Genomic DNA, 22,564 nt, shown 5'->3' on the forward strand with positions numbered 1-22,564 from the left:
TTTGGCACCTCCCAATGTATCTACTCAAAGGCTCATGGTTGGAGAAGTCCACTCAGGTCTCTAGGTCAAATGCTTCCTTGAATATCATTTCACTCTTAAGAAACCAGATGGACTCAGTGGCTCACATTTACATAGAATCTTAAAGTTTTATAAATGCTTTCCTCATAATAATTCTTTGACGTAGGTGGGGTTAGTATTATTAACCCCATTTTTGGTATGAGGAAACCAAATTTAGGAACAGTTAAATAAGTTACACACCATCACTTATTCAGAAAATGGAAGAGCCAAGACTTAACTAAAGTTTTCTAACTCCAAGTCTTTCTATTATAACATTATACCTATCACTGCTTGGTCTAGCACTTTGCTAGGGGTTCCTTTTGACTAGTCTCAAAGCAGGAAAAAGAAAAAAGAAACTGAAACATGAAGTGATGCATTATGGCGCTCAGTTTTGTTTTATTAAAACAATCCTAATCAATGTGCACTGTCCTTGATGAATCCTGCTAATGTTTATAGGAGGTAGTGTTCTTGCTTGTCTCCTCTAGTTTATAGGATTTGTAACTAGGCTTTGGAGCATGACCAGATGGATCACTTAAGATGTAGGCACCCAAATGGGAGATAGCAGTGGCCTGCTTCTGAGAAACAGGAAGACTGGCAAGGGCCTAGACATTCTGTATTGGCCTATCAGTGAGAGCAACCTCTTTCCATTGGCTGAGTAGCCCAAACTGGATGTGTCTTTAAAGGTACCTGGCTGAGGCATAGTTGCTTTCTCTTTCAAGTAGTGTCCAGGGCTGAAGGACTCATTCACTCATAGCAAGGACACCATGAAATAAACCAGGGAAGGAAGGGACCAACGGCCACCTTCCACTCCTCCCAACCAATGTAGCTCAGGGTTTTAGTCATGTTTCATTTGATCTTTAGAATCCTAGGTCTAGGAGTGTCCAACCTGGGAGCTCTGGCCTTTGGGACCTCGGAGCCCAGGATGTTATAACCAGCCCAGAAAGGAATCCCTGAAAAGCCAGGGTTCTAGGAATTTAGCCTGAATTTGGAAAGGTGAGGGAGACCTTTAGACTTTGAACTTGTTTATGCTACTTAACAAATGAGCTATTCTGTGCTTCCCACAGTTTAAAATAGCATAAGGGGGATGATGCCCCTGAGGCTGGGGGGGGGGAAGTACTTTAAGTTTGGGCACTTGAAACCAGGGGAACATAAGATGGGGTAACATTATGTTCCCCTAATCTGTAGGATCTTGAGCCAATGTCAGAGACAAGACACCTCCCATCAACACCCCTAAGAGTATCAGAGAACCCTAAGGAAGGAGGTATAACACACTTGACCTTCAGACAGTGGAGGCCTATGATGTGATTCTTATAGGATCATAGACTTAGAGGTACAGGGGCCATTAAAGGCAATCCAGTCTAACTTCCTCATTTTACATAAGAAGAAAGGTAGGTCTAGAAAGGTGACCTTTGGTCACAACAACTTGCTCATGGTCACATAATAGTGAGTTATAGAGCCACAATTAAAACTTATGTCCTCTGACTTTAGAGCCGATGTTTTTTTTTCCATCATATCCTGTCTCCCCGTAATCTAATCCTTCCCACCCCCACCCCAAGTCTAGCCATTAGTTAGCCTTTGGGGGGAGCAGAAAGGCTAACAGAAGGTAGTAGAGAGGAATTGCATCTCAGCCTTCTGAAAGAAACTAACCCTGTTCCTGGCTCCAGGAAATGAAATGCAGTTGGAAACTCATTCCTTACTCCTCCTTCTTCCTCAGGCTTTCCCTTTACCTCCTACCAATAAGTAGGAAAGCTTGACACATTGTTCTCTTGTGATTGGTTTGAAGAAGTTAGGATGGTAGTGGAGGGCGGGGATGTTGGAAGGGACATGAAACAATAAAGATGATTTAATTTATATCTGATCACAGCAACCAGCTGCCTGTGCCATCAATTATTCCACCCTAGAAGTTATTAAAGTGCACCTTTGTCATCGAAGCCTTATTAGTGGGGGATTTATGGAGCACAGACACACAGGACGAAATACTGATATTTCACTCCCAACATCACCATGAATGGCTGATTGTCCACCCCTTCTCTGCTCTCTTATCCTTTGTCTCATCCTTAGAGAGTCTACTTCTAGGACATGTTTTCCCCTTAACCCTATCACAATGGGTTACAGCCCCCAGAATGCTTTGCACCTGGGTCAGGAGTGGTGAAAAATCTCATGCAGCTGTTTCCATCAGTTTTGTTCCAGTTTTATTTTCATGGCAGTAAAAGGACTGCTTTCTAGGGGAGAGTGTGTCTTGGTTACTAACATGCATTTCTGGTTTTAGCTTCATCCTAAATCACCCTCTTAGGTATGTGCTCTGATCTCATGCTACTATATTGTTAAAATAAAAGTCAATCTAGTGAAGGGAAGAAAGAAATAAACAACTGAGAATCTGAAAATTTTCATTATAATTTAACCTGGTGCTAAAAGACTATGTCTAGAGAAGTCTGGATTATTACACCAGTCTCTAAAGTGGCCTCCCTGCATCTAGTCTTTTTCCTCTCTGATCCATTCTACACAATGCCTGTAACTTAATCTTCTGAATCTTCATGTCTGATCGTACCACTCTTCTGTTAAAAATCCCTTTGAGTAACCAAACGAAGGAATGGACTAGGGCAGCAATGCAGGGACATTAGGGGTTTTGAGAATCATAAGTTCATAGAATTGAGACCTAGAAGTGACCTGAGTGGTCATGTGCTCCAGCTCCCTCATTTTACAGATAAGGAATCTGATAGCCAGAGAGGTTAAATGACTTGTGTCAGTGAGTCATACTGATAGTAAGTAGCCATGGAAAGATTTAGACCAATTTCCTCTTTCCAAATCCAGTGCTTTTTTTCCTATAATACTGAGGCAGCTAGGTGGTATAGCAGATGGAGTCAGGAAGATCTGAGTTTGAAACCTTCCTCAGACACTAGCTTTGTGACCCTTGGCTTGTCAGCTTTTCTCAGCCTCAGTTTCCTCACCTGTAAAATGGAGATAATAATAGATCTGACAGGGTTGTTGAGAAGGTCAAATGAGATAACATATATAAAATGCTTTATAATTCCTAAACTGTACAATATACATCTTAGCTATTATTATCATTACATAAAGTTACCAAACTCCTTAGCCTGACATTCAAGGCCCTTCAGCATCTGACTCCCATCTGTATTTCCAGGCTTCTATGAATCAAACTCATTTTTACATAGTCTGTGTTCTAGACAAATTGAATTACTCATGGTCCTCTTAAACTTTTACTTGTTTTCCTTCCTTTGTAGCTTTGTTGCCATAACCCTTGATAACTGGAATGCCCTATATGAAATTCAACCCATCCTTTACCTCCCAGCTTAAAGGTTTCCTCCTACAGTAAGCCTTTATGTACAATTAATTCATTTTGTTAATCTTATAGGCATTTATTAGGCATGTATATGTCATCTTCACTTTATTCCCAGCTCAACTCACTCTTTGTTCCTCCTCCTGACAGACATACTCTCCTCACCCTCCCCTTTCCAGCTGTCCTTTATATTTTTTCTCCAAGTATTAGAATATGAGATTTTTGAGACTAAAGACAATCTTTGTGTGTGTGTGTGTGTGTATTCTCAGTGCTTAGCACAGTGCCTGGTATAAAGCAAGTTTTTAATGAATGATCTATCTATCATTTATATCTATCTGTCTATCTACCTACCTACCTATCTATCTATCTATCTATCTATCTATCTATCTATCTATCTATCTACCTACCTACCTACCTACCTATCTACCTATGATTATCTGATTTATATCGTATATAATTTCTGCTAGCATGTTTCTGAGCAACCCTAGTAAATTATAACCCTCCTTAACTCTCTTATTTATCACTCTTCCCAGCACCTAACACAGTGTAATGCATAAAATAGGCATTTGAATGAATTTTTGTGGAGTGAATGAATGAGACTGAAGACCTTGATCTGCCTAGCAAGCATGCTCAGTATTGAATAGAACATAAAAAAATAAAACTCCACTCCTGATTGCCCGTATATCTAACTGGTCTTAGCTCTGACCTAGCACATGCTTCATGCCCTGGGGCCCTCTGGACATGCATGGCAGCCTTGATATTTCAACATTAAAGGCACGTTTCTTTTTATTTTGCTCTAGACACAATTAGATGTTTCAATTATCCCTAGAAGCAATTCATTCCTAATTACAGCCAATTATTATGTCGTGTGATGCCAGCAAAAAACCAAATAGCATTTTTAAGTTTTAAAACTCTGCAGGGAAGAATATTGTCATGGAGCCAACCACGTCAACCTAAATCAGTTGCAAAATTTTCCCTAGAAAGGAGCAATTTATAAAAAAAAATAGAAATTTGATTCAGACTTTTGATTTCTCGAAGTAGCAAACTGTCAGTAAAGGCAAGAAGAAATGACATAAAGGAAATGTTAACTGAATTATTTACTGTGAAACATAGATTTAAGTATTATTAAGCACCATCAAGAGAAGACTTCACAGTCTGTAAAGTGGCATATACACACATATAAACACACGTGTGTATGAGGGTGGTGTTATCACCAAAAAGAGGGCAGAGCGCTCTCCTCCCAAACCTAGTGAGTGGGACAATGGTGATGATCCAGCACAGGAGACTGAGAAGTATCAGCCAGACAGATATAACCAGGACAGAGTAAAAGCCCAAGGAGATGGGGACATCTACAAAAGGAAATGGCTAAGAGTGGTATGTTTTGCAAAGAGGCCATGAAGGATAAGAGCCAGTTGGATTTGATGATTTATGCTGTACTTAGACATCGGAGTTTGAGGTAGAGGGAGAGTTCCTGAAGCTACCTATTCTAAATATATTCCTCTTAAGTAGGTGCTAAACTCAGTTGTTTTTAAGTGCTGAAGGATTTCAAATGCTGTCAGCACCCTAGGGCAACACCTCAGTCATCTCACCCTAATTACAAAATTGCCCTCACAATTTTGATTCTTTGGAGAGGGTGGTGTTTCAGGATTTATAGCCATATGGTATGATTGGGAAAATATTAATGTTGAAAACCTGAGCTCTTGTGTCAGGGAACAGCTTGGAACTTGGATGTGAGAAGCATCATCAAGGCCATGCATGATAAGAAAAGGAGGTGGATTCATCCTATATCGAATGAGGAATAGCAAGTGGGCAAACTGAGTGTGGTATTGCTCTTCGAAAAACATTAGCAAATACTAAGGAGGTTTCCAGAGAATGGAATAGATGCTTCTTTTTCTCCTTTGGCTAGACTTGTAATTTCATTGTACATTTCATGTATAATTTCATGTACAGAACTCCCAGATGTGGAGTTCCCTTCCATCAACAGAGATCAGCAACTATTCTGCAACAGATAGTCAAAGAAATCTGTCTGAGCATTAGAAGGTTAAATAACTTGCCTAGAGTCACTTAGCCAGAATGTATGACAGACAGCATTTGAACATAAGTTCTTCTGACTTCAAACCAACTCTCCATTAACTACTCCATGTTATCCCTACGGATTTATGGAAGAACAATGGCAGAAGGGGAAACTGGACATGGGTTGAGGTCTCTACCCTGGAAGGAGCGGTCTCAGAGCCATAAGATCATTCAGCCAACAATATTTGTTAAGTCCTTATTAAGTGTCAGGCACTGTGCTCAGGATTGGAGACACAAAGAAGGTGAAACCTGTTTTCCAGTATCTTATGGTCTAATGGGATCACAGATCTAGCCTCTATCAAAGTATAATACAAAATATAATGGTATGCTTCTATGAAAGATAGTTCTGGTTACCTTATCCATAAAATTTTTAGTGCATTCATAAATACAATAATCTTTTGTATTAGGGGCAAATTATGCATTACCAGGGGATGTGAAAAAGAATATGTCATTTTCATTTTCTGTGAGAAGAAATAGTATGAAATTATAAGCAATTAGGAAAAGAAACACTGGCTCCCTATGGCAGCTGGGGTTTTACTGCAGGTCCTATGGTGCTATCATCTGAGACACTGGATCAATGTTTCAAGTCCACTTTCATGTAAACTGGAGACTCACAAGATTGTAGTTTGTTTCCATGGTAAAGTTTTGGAGATTTTAATGTACTGAAATAGCTTATAATAAGCCAATGGCATGAGGTCAACAAGGAAACATGTTCCAAACCTGGAGAGAGTTTACAAGTATTCTGTAAATATGATTTAGAAACCTCTCTCACAGGTGCCAATATTTAAGAGAATAGATGACCAGGGAGAAAAAATGAAGGTAGTTCACTTGAGAAAGTCCTGTCCTAAAGCAACAGAAATAAGGCTTTAAGAATACAGGGATTTGGATTATGAATTTCATCTCTGATTAGCTATACACCCATCCATTTTTGGAGAGAAATTTATATGTGTGTACATTATAATGTGTTACAAATGTGTATATGTGTGTGTGTGTGCACGTGTGTGTGTATGTATAAATGATATGTTATGTTTTATATGTGCATGTAATATGTGTATATATGTATACGCACAAGAAACATATAACATATGTGTACATATAAATTTCTTTCCAGAAATGGATTTTTGATTCAATGATAAAGATTTTTCATAATGTGAGCATTCATGTTTTCCTTGTAGGAACATCATAGGTCTCTTTAATGCTCATAGGATAGGCTAGGGAGACTCACTTGGCACATACAGCATTGGGTCATGTGTGGTGACTATGGATCCAGAAGAAGACAACAGTGATACAACCTGGATAAATGGATGAGGGGTTTGCTATTCACAGATGTGGGATGCCACCTTGGGGCAATGATTCAACAAACATTTATAAATCCCTTATGATATGTCAGGCATGATGCTAAGTGGAAGGAACACAAATATAAGCGTACAGGAAGACAAGCCCCTGCCTTCATGGAGGGGGGAAGGGAAGAGGAATAAGCAATTATTATGCACCTACTCTATGCTAGGCATTGTGCTAAGTGCTTTACAAATATGATCTCATTTGATCAAGTTCAAGGAACTTAGATTCTAATGGGGAAGAGGACAATTCAGGGCTTGTTGTTTGATGCAAATGGCCATATGTCTCTCTGAATCAGACTGTGCCTATAACCAATTCAGTTCTCAGACAAAAATAATATAAAGAATCCTGTTCATTTTGAAAGCATCAGCCTCATCTCTTCTAAGCAAGCTCAAATGCACTCAGCCATTTTGATCAGAACTACCAAATGAATTATTAGTTGTTAGCTAGACATAGAGAATTGGTTATGATGGGTTCAGTTAGGATGCTCCATCTTCTAAGGTGTTCTTCACTGCTCTTGCTTCCTGGGAAAGGTATAAGGTCCATAGGTTCAACTTGCATTAACAGCAGGGAGAAACTGAAGGATTGGATCTGGGACAGTTCAAGAGAATTCAAAAACGCATAAGAAATAGGAAGACCCCTGGGTCCTTTATGAACTTTAAAGGGTGTACATCACCAGGGGATTGATCAGCCATGCAAGGCCTTTTATAGGTCAGGACCTGTGTTAAACTCAAGTTTTTCCTACATTTCTGATCTCATCCTCCCTTCCTTTAGCCACCCACGGAACCAATAAATCCTAATAAGCCTTATAGTACACAGAGAACTCCAGAAATATAAGCTCTGGGCTACTTTTCCACAAGATCACAGTGAATCTCTTCTTGTTTTTAAAGATGTGTAAATTGGAGCATGACATTAGAATCATGTGTTACCATGGACTGAAAAGCTAAATTATGGCAACTTGACTGAACCCAATTCAAGACATGGTCATTAAGCACCAACTATAGAAAAGGCATTGTGCTAAATGTAGAGGCTACAAAGATAATAAAATGACTTAGCCAATTGTGCTCTAGGAGCATATGATTCAATGGGGCAATATGAACGTGTGTGGATGAGGAGATACTCAAGTAGAATGTGAACAGTGGATTCAGAGATTGTGTTCACTTTGGGGAACCAGGGAAAGCTTCATGGGTAAAGTGAGAGTTAAGCTGAGCTTTGAGGAATTGTAACTAGTAGAAGTGAGGAAAGAGTGCATTCTAGATGTGCAGGATTTCTGGCATTGATGCTCAGAGGGAAGAATGAAGACAAGTTGAATTGAAATTAGAGAATGGTACTGTTTGGCTAGCCTTTGTGGCTAGTACATTCTATCAATCAATCAACAAACTTTTATTAATCACCTACCATGTATCAGTTACTATGTTAGGAGCTGGAGAAAAAAAGCAAAAAATAAAATGTTCCTTGTCCCTAAAGACGCTTTCATTTTATTGGAGAAGACAAATGGCATTTTGAGAATTGGGGAAAGGAAAGAAACAAGCATTTAAGTGCATTATGTGCCAAGTATTGTTCTAAGCACTCTATAGATATCTCATTTTATCTTCACAACAACCCTGTGAGATAGATGCCGTTATGACCCCCATTTTACAGTTGAAGAAGCTGAGGCAGACAGAGGTTGTTACTTGCTCAATGACTAAATATCTCAGGTTAAATTTGAACTCAAGTCTTCCTGTTCAATATCCTATCCCAGGTGCCACTTAGTTGCCTTTAATATCAGAATGGCCACTGACTCCTCAAGTTAGAGTATCAGTGGTGAGGTCATGTTAGATGCCCATGGATATCTCACAGTTTAAGAAGCACAGCTTTTGATTTTCAGGTTCTATGGCATTGTGTTGTTTCCCTGAAGTTTAATTCATTTTATATTATATTGTTATTTAAATTTATTTGCAATTGCCTTATTTCTCTAAATAGATTATAGAATTATAGATTTAGAGCTAGAAGGGACCATGGAGATCATCTCTTTTGATGTTACCATTTTTTGCTTCTCTTCCTCAAGATTTCCCTTCACTTCTGTGTATTTGGATTCTCAAACTATTGTTTTCTCTTGTGTTGCATTATTGAGACAGGCCATTGCTTTTCTATTCTGCCCATTATTTGTGTAGTATAGGCCATAGATTCTGTTCTCTTAATTCTCATTTCTCCTTTATACCACTCAGAAACACACTGTGGTGGTTCCATATTTTCCTCAAATTCCACAGGGTCCTCTATCTAATGGTTATTTCATTTGCCTTTGTTTTGTAGCATTTATTCATAGACGGCTGAGTTGATTTACTAGATCTGGAGGCCATATTTCCTTCGGCTGTTAATGATATCCCTATTGCTTTATATGCTTATGGTCAAGGTCCTTGAATTTTCTTTTTCCTGAGGTCTTTGATAATTTTAGCTCTCCCCTCACTCCTTATTTTCCCTTATTGTTCACTTTTTGACTCCTCCCTCTGATGGGCCTTTCCTTACAGCCTAGATCCAATGCTGAATAATTCATGTTTTGCCAACCTGAATCTCTGCCCCAGGTGACTTTTGTGGGAGAGGGGCAGAATTGACTCCATCTGGATGTGGTGCTCTTTTTCTCAAGCTTAGTGGAATGCTGGAAGCTCCTCCCACTTGGAATCCTATGACAGTGTCTTATCCCTCTCCTTTTGTTCCTCAGTTTTCTAGCTGTAGAGTTGATTTCTGCATTTCCAGTCTCTGAGGCTCTAGGAAGTTAGAGTGTGGGTTTGTGTTCTATTTCAAGCCCAGAAATGTGTTCTACCCCCCTTTCCCTCTATTCTTCCATTGTCCTTCAAAGACCTTTTGCAACAGCACAGAATGCTTGCCTGACACAGCACTGGCTATTGGGCCTAAGTAAACTTTCACACCCAGAAGCCTGGATCTCTATGGCACTAAAAGAGGGAGGAGGGACTGAAGTGTCTCCTGATTATCCTTCCCATTTCTTAACTAATGCCAAATATTTGATGATTGCTACTTTGCAGTATAATTTGAGATCTGGTATTCCTGTGCTTTACTTCTCACTTTCCCCCCATTATTTTCCTTGAAATTTTTGAACTTTTGTTCTTTTTGAAGGATTTTGCTGTTGTTATTATCATTATTTTAGCTCTGTAAGGTAATCTTTTGGTACCTTTATTGATATGGCTATGAATAAGTAAACCAATTTAGATAGTATTGTCATTTTTATTATGTTAGTTTAACTAATATCTATGAGCCATTAGTATTTCTCCAGTTATTTAGGTCTGCCTTCATATCTGTAAAGAGGATTTTGCTAGTTGTGTTTGTATAGTCCTTGCATGTTTCTTGGTAGGTACACTACCAACCATTGTATACATTTTCTAGTTAATTTAAATGGAATTTCTCCTTTTGTTTTTCCTCCTGGAATTTGTTGGTAATATACAAAGGATGACGGACTTATTGTTGATCCTACTACTTTACTGAAATTGTTCATTTTCTGCAAGTTCTTAGTATCCCCTGCCTCTTCAAGTTACCTCGTATGATTCTGTATATACTGTTATCTACTTATTCAAGTGTATGTTGTATCACTCCAGTAGAATGTAACATCCATAAGAACAGGGACTATTTCATCTTGACTTTGTATCCCTAGCACCAAGTACAGTGAATACATCTTGAATTTGAAACAAAGAAACACAAATTCCATCTTGAAGTATATAACATGATCCTACCTAGATGACAGAAGGCAATTTTCACCATGGTAGGATTCCCTCCCCCACAATGATTAGGTAAAAGGGATTTAATTTGCCAGAAGAAGTGATTCAATAATATGGAATGAAAGTAATCCTTGTCAAAATGAAGTCACTAGAATATCTCACCATCTACACTTCATTCCTTAGAAATCTTTCCCTTCATAGGAATACTTGCCTAAGACAGAGAGATAGCAAGATTAAAAAAAAAATTCTCATCTGGAATGAATGGAAGAGGAATTAGAGTCAATAGCCATGTCATATTGATCCAAAGACAGTATTCCATAAACTAACGGGTGCATTGTGTACATGCTTGTATATACTCTGCTTGTCGTAGGGACCTTATGCAAACTAATCGCTTAACAAATGTTTATTGAATGAATGCACTCTTACAATACAATCTCCTTGAAAGGAAAACTATGAACACTGAAAAAATAATTATGCCAAATTACTTACGAAAATATATTTACTGTGAAAGTGAAATTTTTGGGAGTCTGTGCTGAGTAAAAACAACAGGAAGAGACCGTAGAACCTAATGTGCTGGTATAAGCAGACACCATGGGTTGAATTACAGATCTGAATTCTATGGAAGGAGAGAGGAAGACCTTTGATGACTAAATGCAAATTACACACATGACCACTGTTTCTTGCCAAGAGAAACTAGAAGTTAGATAGACCAAAAGCCATTTAGAACATAATTATAAGTTGTGCTCAGTTTTGTAAAAGGCAACTTTATTTTTGGTGGAAAGTGCCACCTATAGCCAGATGAATATATTTTAACTTTACAGTCCCGCCCACTTTCTTACACACCTGGAAGGAAGGGTCCAGGAGGACAGAAAACCATATCATATTCTAGCTCATCCTCCATTTGCTGGGGGAGGCAAAGCCAATTAGACGGCAATTGTTAGACTGCTGCTGGCTCCCAAGGTACAGATTGTACACCTGGTAATGTGCCTTGGACTGATGCTAAATGACACCACCGATGGCCAAAGCAATCTGTGGGAGCCTGTGGTTTGGCTCGTACCTAGGTGTGGGTGCCCAGAGAATCAATCCTCTGTCAAGGCTAGGTTTGTGTAAACAGGATTTTTATGATGCTCCCTAAAGACTTCACTAGGGTCTGCTTAACATGGATGATTACAAAATAAACCAGGAGGAAGCTCATATATAACAGAAGGCAACCTGTATTTCAACTCCCACTATCCTAATATTCTCCAGGTAGGGAAAGGGACATGTTTGCCTGCAGAATCATAGATTTTCTTTATTAGTGGTTTGATCAGCATTTTGCCCTGGTTGCACCAGATTTATATTATTGTGTTCATATCTGGATATTATAGTTTGGAAAGGTTATTAATAAACTGGGTAACATAGGAGGGCCACACAAATTTAGCAGAGGCTTGAGTTCATGTCATTTGAGAATCAGTTAAAGATAATTAATGATATTTAGCATGAAGGAGAGAAGACTGTAGGGAAGGGGTGAGAAGAAGACATGTGGGAAAGGGAGTAGAGGTTCTCTGATTGACTCCAGAAGACAGAACCCACATAAATGGGTGAGTCATAAAGAAGCAAATTTAAGCTAGATATCAGAAAAAAATACAATTAGAGGTATTAAAAGGGGAGTAGGCTGCTTTATGGGAGGTAATGGGCACCTTCTTATTAGAAGCCTTGAGCAAAAGCTGGGTGAACATTCATCAGATGTGTTTCTGGTGTGGTTAAACTAGATGGTCACTGTAAATCTAACACTGAAATTATTTGATTCCATAACGTAGAGCAAGATAAAATATGTGGAACCAATTCCTTTTTTCTCATTTTATACATAGTCTCTGAGAGTTATTCAATTTTTTGTTTGCCTTCACATGGGGTTCCTTAAAAGATCTTTTATTTTTTCACCTAATCTACATGGATGTTCTCTGCAGGCAGAGGCATTGTAGATGACAGACATGCTGACACCCTCCGCAACTGTAAAGTGGCCTCATCCTTGTCCATTAAATCTTGGACACTAATGGATTCCCCATTGATCTTACTCTCGCTCAGCCATAAAACCCAGGGCTCCATGCGGTTACTTCTTAAAATATCCTTATAAATCTTGGCCATCGTCTTCATTAATTACAACCTAGCCAGAGCTCTGGCTCTTAGTTATGGTTGGTAACTTCATTTATTCCCACATTAAATGCTTTATTTCTGTGGAGTTATCTCAGTCCCACTCCATTACTTAACTTACCCACCATTAACATTCTCAAGCCAAGTTACCCACGTAAAAAGGGAAAAAAAGGTAGGATTATAGAATCTTAGAGTTGAAAACAGCTCTCAAAGTCATCCAGTCCAACCCTTACCTAAAGTATTTACCATTATCTCAACTAGAACACCAGATAAATTTTACTACCCATCATAGAAACTTATTTGATGAGCTGATGATGGTTGCTATTATTATTAATGGCTAGCGTTTATATAACACTTTAAGATTTGCAAAGCCCTTTGCAAATGTTACCTCATTTTATCCTTATAACAACCTTGGAGAGAAGGGATGCTATTATCTTTATTTTGTGGATGGGGAAACTGAGGCAGAGAGCAATTAAGTGATTTGCCTAGGCTGTTTCTCCTTCTTCAGAACTCTCACATTACTTGGTTGTACCTCTCTTTTGAATTGATAAAATTCTATATTTGTGTTACAGCCTATAGGCCATTTCTTAATGTGTATCTCCCATTGGAGAGCAAGGACTGTGTTATTGTCACCTTTGTACCTCTAATAGCAATTGGCACAATGACTTGGGCATAGAAGGTGTTCACTAAATGATTGTGGAATAAATGAACCTAGTCATTTTACTAGCGAAAAAATTGAGAGTGTAGTGTTAATTATAGCTTGTAGGGTAGTATTGTAAGACTGTGTATGCACACAAGAATACATATATTTGTGTTTATACACACAACACAATACGTGTGTATGTATAGATATAGATATATGCATATCTATATCTATACACACACACATATATACACATGTGAACATATTGCCTATAAGTGTGTATATAATTCATGATGTGTGGATACTGCATTGTATATATTGAATATGTGCATATCGCACACATGTGTATACATATATATCATATATATGTATATGTATATAAACATGTGCAGACACAAATACATTGCATATGTGTGGGATAACATGTGTGTCTATATCAAATTACACTGCTGCACATTTAGGATATATGTATGTATATACTCGTAGCATTTATACATATTATACATGTGTATCACACTCATAGCATGCATGTTATAGCATATACATGTGTGCATGTATATACACACATATAAGCATATGTATATAACAATATTGATACACAGTAAGTTCTCCTGCCTAGAAGACAGAGATCAATTTCACCATGGTAGGGCCCTTCCACTGAGGAGTAACAAGAGAAAAGAGATTTGATTTGTAGAAAGAATAGATTTAATGGTATAGGAGAAAAAAAACAACCTTGTCCAAGTAAAAAGTGACTAAAATTATTCTCCTTGGTTTTAGTCCCCTATATGTAAACCATTCTCTTCAGAGATGTGAAATTGATACTCCTAAAGCATTCTGACCATATCACATGACCCCTCTCCCAATAAAAAAAAATTCTTATCTTTAAGACGGGCATAATAATAGCACCTAATTCATAGGGCCGTTTTAAAGATCAAAAGAGATACTATCTGTAAAGCCCTTTGCAAGCCTTAAAGTGTTACATAAATGTTATCATCACATCATTATTATCAGTCTCACTATCATAAATTGTAGAGAAAGTATAAACCTGCATTTGTAGAAGAGTTGCTATTACCAGGGAGTCAAAATCCAGTCTTGCTATGAAAGTTTCTGTTGGTCAGTCGCTTTCAAGTGTTTCTGACTCTTCATGATTCCATTTGGGGTTTTCTTGGCAGAGATACTGGAGTGGTTTGCCATTTCCTTCTCCAGCTCATTTTATGGATGAGGAGACTGAGGCAACCAAGGGTAAGTGATTTACCCAGGGTCACACAGCTAGTAGGTGTCTGAGGCTGTATTTGAGCTCAGGAAGTTATGTCCTCCTGGTTCCAAGCCCAGTGCTCTATCCACTGTACTACCTAGGTATTGATCCTTAATACCATATACTTATATCACTGCTTTGAAAGATCAGTGTGAGTATTCCTTCCATTTCTTTAGAACACAACTCCTTCCCCCACATTCCAACACACATACAATACTCATAAAATATAATACACATACACATACATATTTGCATATGCATGTTGAAGCCAGATTGGAGCAGTGTTGCTTAATTTTTGTCCTTCTATCAACAAGAAACCAGCATCTTTCCTGGCATGTAGTAAGTACTTAATAAATGCTTGCTGATTAGTTGATTGATGCATAATATAAAGTTCTCTAGGTCAAAGATGACCTTGAGGAAACATTTGTTAAGTTGAATCAAATTGGTCTAACAAGGCCCAAAAGACTTCAAAATTAGATTAAGATTGGAGCCATTCTAAATGAATTACCCTTTTCTCCCCAATTCCACATCTCAAAACCCCTCTACATTGTCCCTTGCCCCATCCCTTCCTCCATTAGTCCTTTCTGATAAAGAAGTGACTATTCTCCTTGACAAGGCCAACTCCTTTACTTGTGCCATTAATTCTGTCTCCTCCCTTATATTATGGAAGCCCACCACTTCACTCTTCCATTTTCACTCATTTCTTATCTAAAGCTCCTTTTCTGCCACTGCTTATGAAAATGTTTAGGTTTCCTTCATCCTTAAAACAAAATAAATCCTTTCATTTGGCCATATCATTCCCTCAAGGTATCATTTGATATCTTTTCTCCCTTTCACAGTCAAACTCATTGAAAGAATTGTTTCTCCTATTCATTTACGTCTCCCTCCCTTCCCATATCCTTGCTATCTGCTTTCTGACCCCATCACTGCACTCAAACGGCTCTCTCCAAGGTTACCAATAGCCTAACTGTGAAATTTAATGGTCTTTTCTCAGTCCTTATATTTGTGTTTTAACTTCTTGGCAACTTTTGACAATATTAATCACACTATTCTTTTGGGGTACCATCTCCTCCTTTGGCTTGCATGATACTCTTCTCTGCTGGGTTTCTTATCTATATGATCATTCTTTCCCATTTTTTTTGTCGGTTCATCATCCATTTCCTGTCCCCTACCCCTGGATTCATTCTCCCTCCCCAAACACTATTCTGAATCCTTTTGCCCTTTCCACTACAATTTCTCTTGGTGATGGCCTTAATTTCAATGAGTCTACTTGTCATTTATATGCAGATTATTTCCAGTCTATATATTCAGTCCTTATCTCCCTCCCCTGATCCAGCACTTCCAACTGCCTGCTATACATCTTTACCTGTATATTCAATAGAAATCTCAAACCCTATATATTCAAAACAGAACTTATCTACCCCCACATTCCTCTTCCAAATTGCCATCTTTCTGTTGAAAGTAACTCCATTAGCCACCCAATGGTGTCATTCTTGTTTCTTTTCTTTCATAATCTCCAATATCTAACAAATCCTATAGAAACTACCTCCACAAAGTCTCTCCTATCTGTTTCTATCATTATAGTTCAATTTCAGACTTCTCACTTAATAATCTTGTTTCTATTACATTAAAAGTGATATGCCTAAAAAATGCAGGTGTGACATACCTTCTACCCTCAAATCAAAAAATCTTCCATGGCTTCCTATTGCCTCGAGGATCAGTTATAAACTTCTCATATAATAAAGAGCATTAAAAGCTCTTTATTATCTGACTTCCACTTCACTTTCCACATCTACAATATTTCACATTATTCTTCCTCATGTTGTCTATATTACAGCCAAACTGTAACTAGCTGTTCCCTTAACTTGAAAATCCATTTCCTGTCTCTGTGCTTAATCATGGTCTGTCCCCCATGCCTGGAATGTGCTCAACTCTGCTTCTTAGAATCGTTATTTTCCTACCAGGCTTAGATACTTTACTACCTCCTACTTGTAGTCGTTCCCGGTATCCTTAATTATTAGTGTTCTCTCTCTCTTTGAATTATTTTTTCTTTACTTTTTTGGCTTTGTTTATATGTTGTATCTCTCCAAAATAATTTAATGTATTTGGAGGCACTATTTCATTTTTATTTTTATTGCTAATACCCTACTCAGAGCCTTGCACATAGTAGGCATTTAATATATGTTGAAAGAATGAAAAGGCATTTAACCTCTGTGAGAATATATATAAAAAAGCAGGATATTCCCTATTTTTGAAGAACTTACATTTTAATTGTGTGAGGAAACACATATGTTTCCTAAACATAGGAAAGTTTATCTTCATGTTAGAAGCTAAGGCCCAGGGGGACTGGAAAGTGAATGGCAGGGCTAATCCTTCTGTGTGTGTGTGTGTGTATATACACACTCATATACATACACACATGTACATACATATATATGTATGTGTGTATACACACATAAATACACACATATACATACATATATGTATGTACATACACACACATATATGCATATATATACACATAGATACATATTCCCATTTTATATCTATATCTATATCTCAAGGGGTATATGTGTGGGAGGTCTGGAGGAGATTATACACTTAATCATGGGGAAGAAAGTAGGTCTGAGGGTGGAAATGTAGTAGGTCCTTTGAGATCTTTATCGTGGGGGTTGAGGGAATAACAGTGTCCAGCCAGGTGGCAAAAGAATAATGAAGTAGTGAAAGGAAGTTTGGGGGAAGGGTAGATTCCAATTGGGTCTGGCCAGGGCTATGCTGGGGTGCATCCCAGTCTGCCCTGCTCTCTATATCCAATGGCATCATATATTGTAGCACTATAGGGGAGTAGTATAATCCCACTGTAATATTAGGGTGAAAATAGCTGTCTTTCAGACATCTTACCTGAGGTTAACACTGGCATTGGGAGGAAGGCTTCTGTGTGAATTGGTAGTGAGCGAATAACAGAGGAGTGAGGGAGGATCAACTAACCTCAGTGGGACTTATAAGAAGATCTACCTGGATTTAAAAACCTAGTGAGTTGGACCCAGATGTAGGAATCAATGATAAAGGGAAAGACATAAGGACCATGCTCTACAACTAGACAAAAATGTTTATGCAGTGGAGGAGGACATTGGGGTTTGATGGTCAATAGATAATCAGTGAGATTTAGGGCTGTATTCATGTAAACACAAAGAGAAATGTGAATTCAGTAGTAATTTCAAGCTTGAGGAATGTTAACCAATGAATATTTATTTGTACTGAATGACAAATTGACATATGTAATGATAATGAAAGAAGTTTGACACTATGATCAACTTTGTTCAGGGCCTACTGACCACATGATACAATATAAAGGAACCTTGAAAATAAATAAACTTTCCATGGAAACAATTTCAGGCATGGATCTGTGTGACAGTAACAGCAGTAGTAGCTTTGTGGAGATGAAAATATTTTTCCATTGGTTGTCACAGAAGAGAAATAATGACTAAAACTAGATCTACAATTTTTCTGAAGCGCCAGGTACCCCTTGATGTCGATGGACCCGTGAGATCCTCAGCAGTTGACATTTATTTGTTCATTCATTCATCTATTTATCTATAATTTATCTATCATGCATCATCTATTCATAGATTTATTTGTTTATGAAGAAATAGGCCCACTTTAATGTTGTATGAAAACTATCAGTAGGATAAAAAATACATCAATTTTTTTCTTTACATCACTATCTAGGACAGGTCTTCAAATTCACTTTATTATGTAAGCAATACAAAATGTGAAGCAATTTGGAGATAAAAGAAGGATTAAAAAAACCTTTCTCTTCTACTTATTCATTTTTTTTGTTTGTTTTTTTGTATTGCTGTGTTCACAGAGAAGGCTTCTTTTACTCATCTATTGCTCAGGAATATTCAGATGAAAATTAAAACTGAGCTTGTTCAGCAGTGGTTGAAGGCTGGAAATGATAGGTCCCTATCTTGGTGTGTAGTAATATGATTAAAATAATAGCTCAACTATCCTAGTGTAGTTTTGGGAGAATGCAAATGATACTTTTTCATGAAGCTGAACTGAAGTTTTTTGTTGTTGTTCATTAGGCTTTGTAATATGTGCTAATATGAATACTCAGGGGCTTCAAATTTTGTTTTTTCTATGAGTTCCCAATGTAGTCATCAATTATCCAATCTCACAGTATTCCATCTTGATGTTCCAGTCAGTCATTGAGTGCTTGAGTCATTCTTCTTCATCTTCTCCTGACCTGACTTCACCATCAATCGTTTGGAAAAAGTTGTGCCCTTAGCTATTGAAATGAGAACTCACTATTTGACAAAAACTGCTGGGAAAACCAGAAAGCAATCTGGCAAAAACTAAGCATAGGCCAATATTCCACTCTATTTAGCAAGAAAAGCTTCAAATAAGTATAGGACAGATATAAAAGGTGACATTATAAACAAATTAAAAGAACTGAAGCAATTGCTTTTTAATTCCATGGATAGTAGAAGAGCTCATAACCAAACAAAAAATAGAGATCACAGAAGAGAAAATGGACAATTTTGATCATATAAAATTTAAAGTTTTTGCACAAACAAAACCAATACTAACAAAATTAAAAAGGAAGCAGGTAACTGGAGGGAAAATTCTTGACAGATAATTTCTTATAAAAGCCTATTTTTCTAAGCTAGGGAGTATATTCAAATGTATAAGAAGAAGAACCATTACTCAATTGATAAAAGTTCTAGGGATGTGAACAGTTAATTTTCAGAGGAAGAAATCTAAGCTATCAATAATCATATGAAGAAAAACTCCAAATCACTAATAATTAGAGAAATGCATATTAAAGCAACTCTATGACTCTTCTTCACATCCATCAGAATGGCAAAGCCAACAGAACAGAAATGAAAGTTACAGTTGTTGGAAGGGCTGTTAGAAAACTGTTCCTCAATTGTCTCAATTGTAAAATAATGGGACTGAACTTAATGGCCTCCAAGACCACTTCTGCATCTTTGCAAAAGGTAGAAGCTAAGGGCGGGAAAACTGCATGTAACATTGTACTAAGATGGAGGGCTGTTTTTTTGTTCTGATTAACTTTTTTTTTTGTTCTTTTCTATTCTTTGTTAATAAGGAATGGCTCCTTAAGAGAACTTAGTGGGGGGAGAGAAATATTAGGAAATGAAATTGATATGAAAATAGCAATTTTTAAAAATAAGCAATACAACCTTTTTTGATCTCCCATAAACTCTTTCTTTTTGCCTTTGTTTATTAAACTTCTCATAGCACTTTATTTGCAGTTCTCTTAGGCACTTACATGTTATTTTATCTAACAATAAGTCATATATGTGTCATTCCATCAATTATTAGACTACCAATTTTATTAGGTAAATACTATGTCACATTTAACCTTGCTTTGCTCTTAGAGCCTACCCCAGTGCCTTCCCAAAAGTACATACTTGAGGGAGTACAGTAGATAGAGCACTGGACCTGGAGTCAGAAAGATCTCAGTTAAAATTCAGCCTCAGGCACTTACTGGCTGTGTGACATTGGGCAATTTGCCTCAATTTCCTCAGCTGTAAAATGTGGATAATAATAGCACCCACCTCCCAGGGTTGTTGGGAGAATATAATGAGATAGTTTTGTAAAGTATTTAACACAGTACTTGGCACATAGTAGGAGCTATATAAATGGTAGCTATTATAATTATTATTACTTAATATATATTTCATGAATCTATTTAAATGAAAATAGCCTAGATTATATATGAATTTCCTTGGCATTCTAGACTATCAATTTGCTTAGCTTCCTTCCGAGTCAGCCTTCCAAACCCTGGGTTTTTTTTTTTTTTGCTGTCATCACCTTGGCCTTTCTTGAGAGACCACCAGTTGTGATTTATAATTGAAAATTGCACATGAGAGCTCTGTTTCCAAGAGAAAGGTTTGGAGTCAGAATGCGCTGCTATGAATGGGGAATCCAATACAGCATGGACTGGGCATTTCTTATGGTAGGATATGAGTGGAAAAAATCAAAGCATAAACAGTGCACATGATGTGAAATTGATGAGGGGAAGGTTGAATGGTTTCTATACAGCTCTCCATCTGCTCTCAAAATCTATGTATAGATACAGAACTGCACAACTATGGGAAATCAGGAAGCACAGGGTAGGAGACAGTGAGATTTCAGTCTGCCCAAGGAAGTGCTGGGATAGAAGGTAGAATCCAAGCCCATATTCAGTTCTCTATTTAGATCCCTACCTGTGAGAATATCACAAATGGGTTGATAAGTGTAGCCATAAAAAAGACTTAGAAACCAGTGTGGTGAAAAGCAATGCATGTTTGGGGGATCGGGGGTTGGAGTATTGCTAAATCACGTAGTTCCCCAATATTATCAATGTAGGCAAGAACACATGTTTCAAAGGTCAAGAGTAGCAGGCAAGGGAGCTGGTAGACCAAGACCATAGACTGAGAGCTAGAAGGAACATGGGACATCCTGTAGTTCAACCCTTCCATTACATTTAATGAAAACTGAGGTTCATAGAAATTGAACCTCACCCAAGGTCATATAATTGATCAATGCCAGAGCAATCTTCACCCCAGCACCTTCACTGTCATTCCTTAGATGACTCAACAGTAACATGCCTCAGTTTCCTATATGCAAAATGGGGACAAGTATTACTTTTCTAGTTGTGAGCATAAAAAGAGATGATTGATGTAAAAGCACCTTGAGCACAAATATACTTAATACAGAATAATGTGTCAGTTCCCTTTAACTTATTGGTAGAAGGGAAAGGTAGACATTTGTCTTCTCTAAAACAAAAGTATATCATTTGTTAGTTGAGTTAGTTTTCTAAAAGTATATCTATATAAGGAAACTGGATCTCTTGGGAACAAAGACCTGGAAGCATCCTTAGAGATCACTTAGTCTAATCCCCTTATTCTAGAGATCAGGAAATAGAAGGCCGAGGGAGGAGAAATGATAAACCTATCATCCCAGAGATTAAGTGGTGCAGCTGAGACAGAAACTGGAGTTTTCTTATTCCCCACTGAGTCCTTTTTCCACAACACTCTATTGGTATTGACTTATCTAGACACAAGTTGCAATTTTTAGCAGCCTCCAAACAATGCACACTGAAGTCTCTGGTGGAGTTCCATTATATGTGATTTGTTCAAAGCCTACATTAGTTTAGATAGTCCACAACAGACCAGGTTCGCATCCAGTTTGTTAGACATACTCAAGTAAAAATTGGCACAAGAAACAAGAATGCTTGATAGCTAATATCCTGTTTTCACTGTGCTTCCTGTTGGCCAAATACACTAGCAGAAGCTGCACACGGCAGAGCAGTCAGAGGGGCCTGCTTTGGTATTAGCATATGTTGATTAAGCAATTATATGGGGGCAAAATATCTATGTATTTACTGGTGCCTTCAAATAAATTTGTATTTTATTAATCACAATAACATCTACATCTATTTGAAAAAATAGTCATGCTTATATATGCACATGTTTATCTATCATCTTTATCATTTATAAATCACCTGTCTATCTATCTATCTATCTATCTATCTATCTATCTATCTATCTATCTATCTATTTATCTATCTATCTATCTATCTGGCATTGGGGCACAGGAGAGTAGGCTATAGGGGAAAGACATTGGGCTATAAAGTAAAGAAAACCTCAGTTCAAATGCTACCTTATTTGCTATGTGACCCTGCTAGGACCTTGCCAAGACTCTTAATCTTCCAGTGCCGAAAAACACTCTAAAATGACGATTTATAGATAGGTTGATGGTGTGCCATTGGTGAAGGTAGTTTCTCCACAGGGAGTTCACTATATCCAATAAAATAACAATAATAATAGCTAACATTTTCATATCACTTTAAAGTTTTCAAAGTGCTTTACACATCTCATTTGGCTGTTACAATAACCCTGGGAATTGGGTGCTTTTATGATCTGCATTTTGCAGATGAAGAAACTGAGTTGAGAATATAAGCGGCTCACAGAGGGTCTAAAGCTTACCACAGACTCATGTCTTCCTGACTTTACGTCTAACGTGTTGGTCACTGTGCCACCTGGCTACCT

Source organism: Phascolarctos cinereus, unplaced genomic scaffold (genome assembly GCF_003287225.1).
Source record: "Phascolarctos cinereus isolate Bilbo 61053 unplaced genomic scaffold, phaCin_HiC Scaffold_5;HRSCAF=322, whole genome shotgun sequence".
NCBI classification, from domain to species: domain Eukaryota; kingdom Metazoa; phylum Chordata; class Mammalia; order Diprotodontia; family Phascolarctidae; genus Phascolarctos; species Phascolarctos cinereus.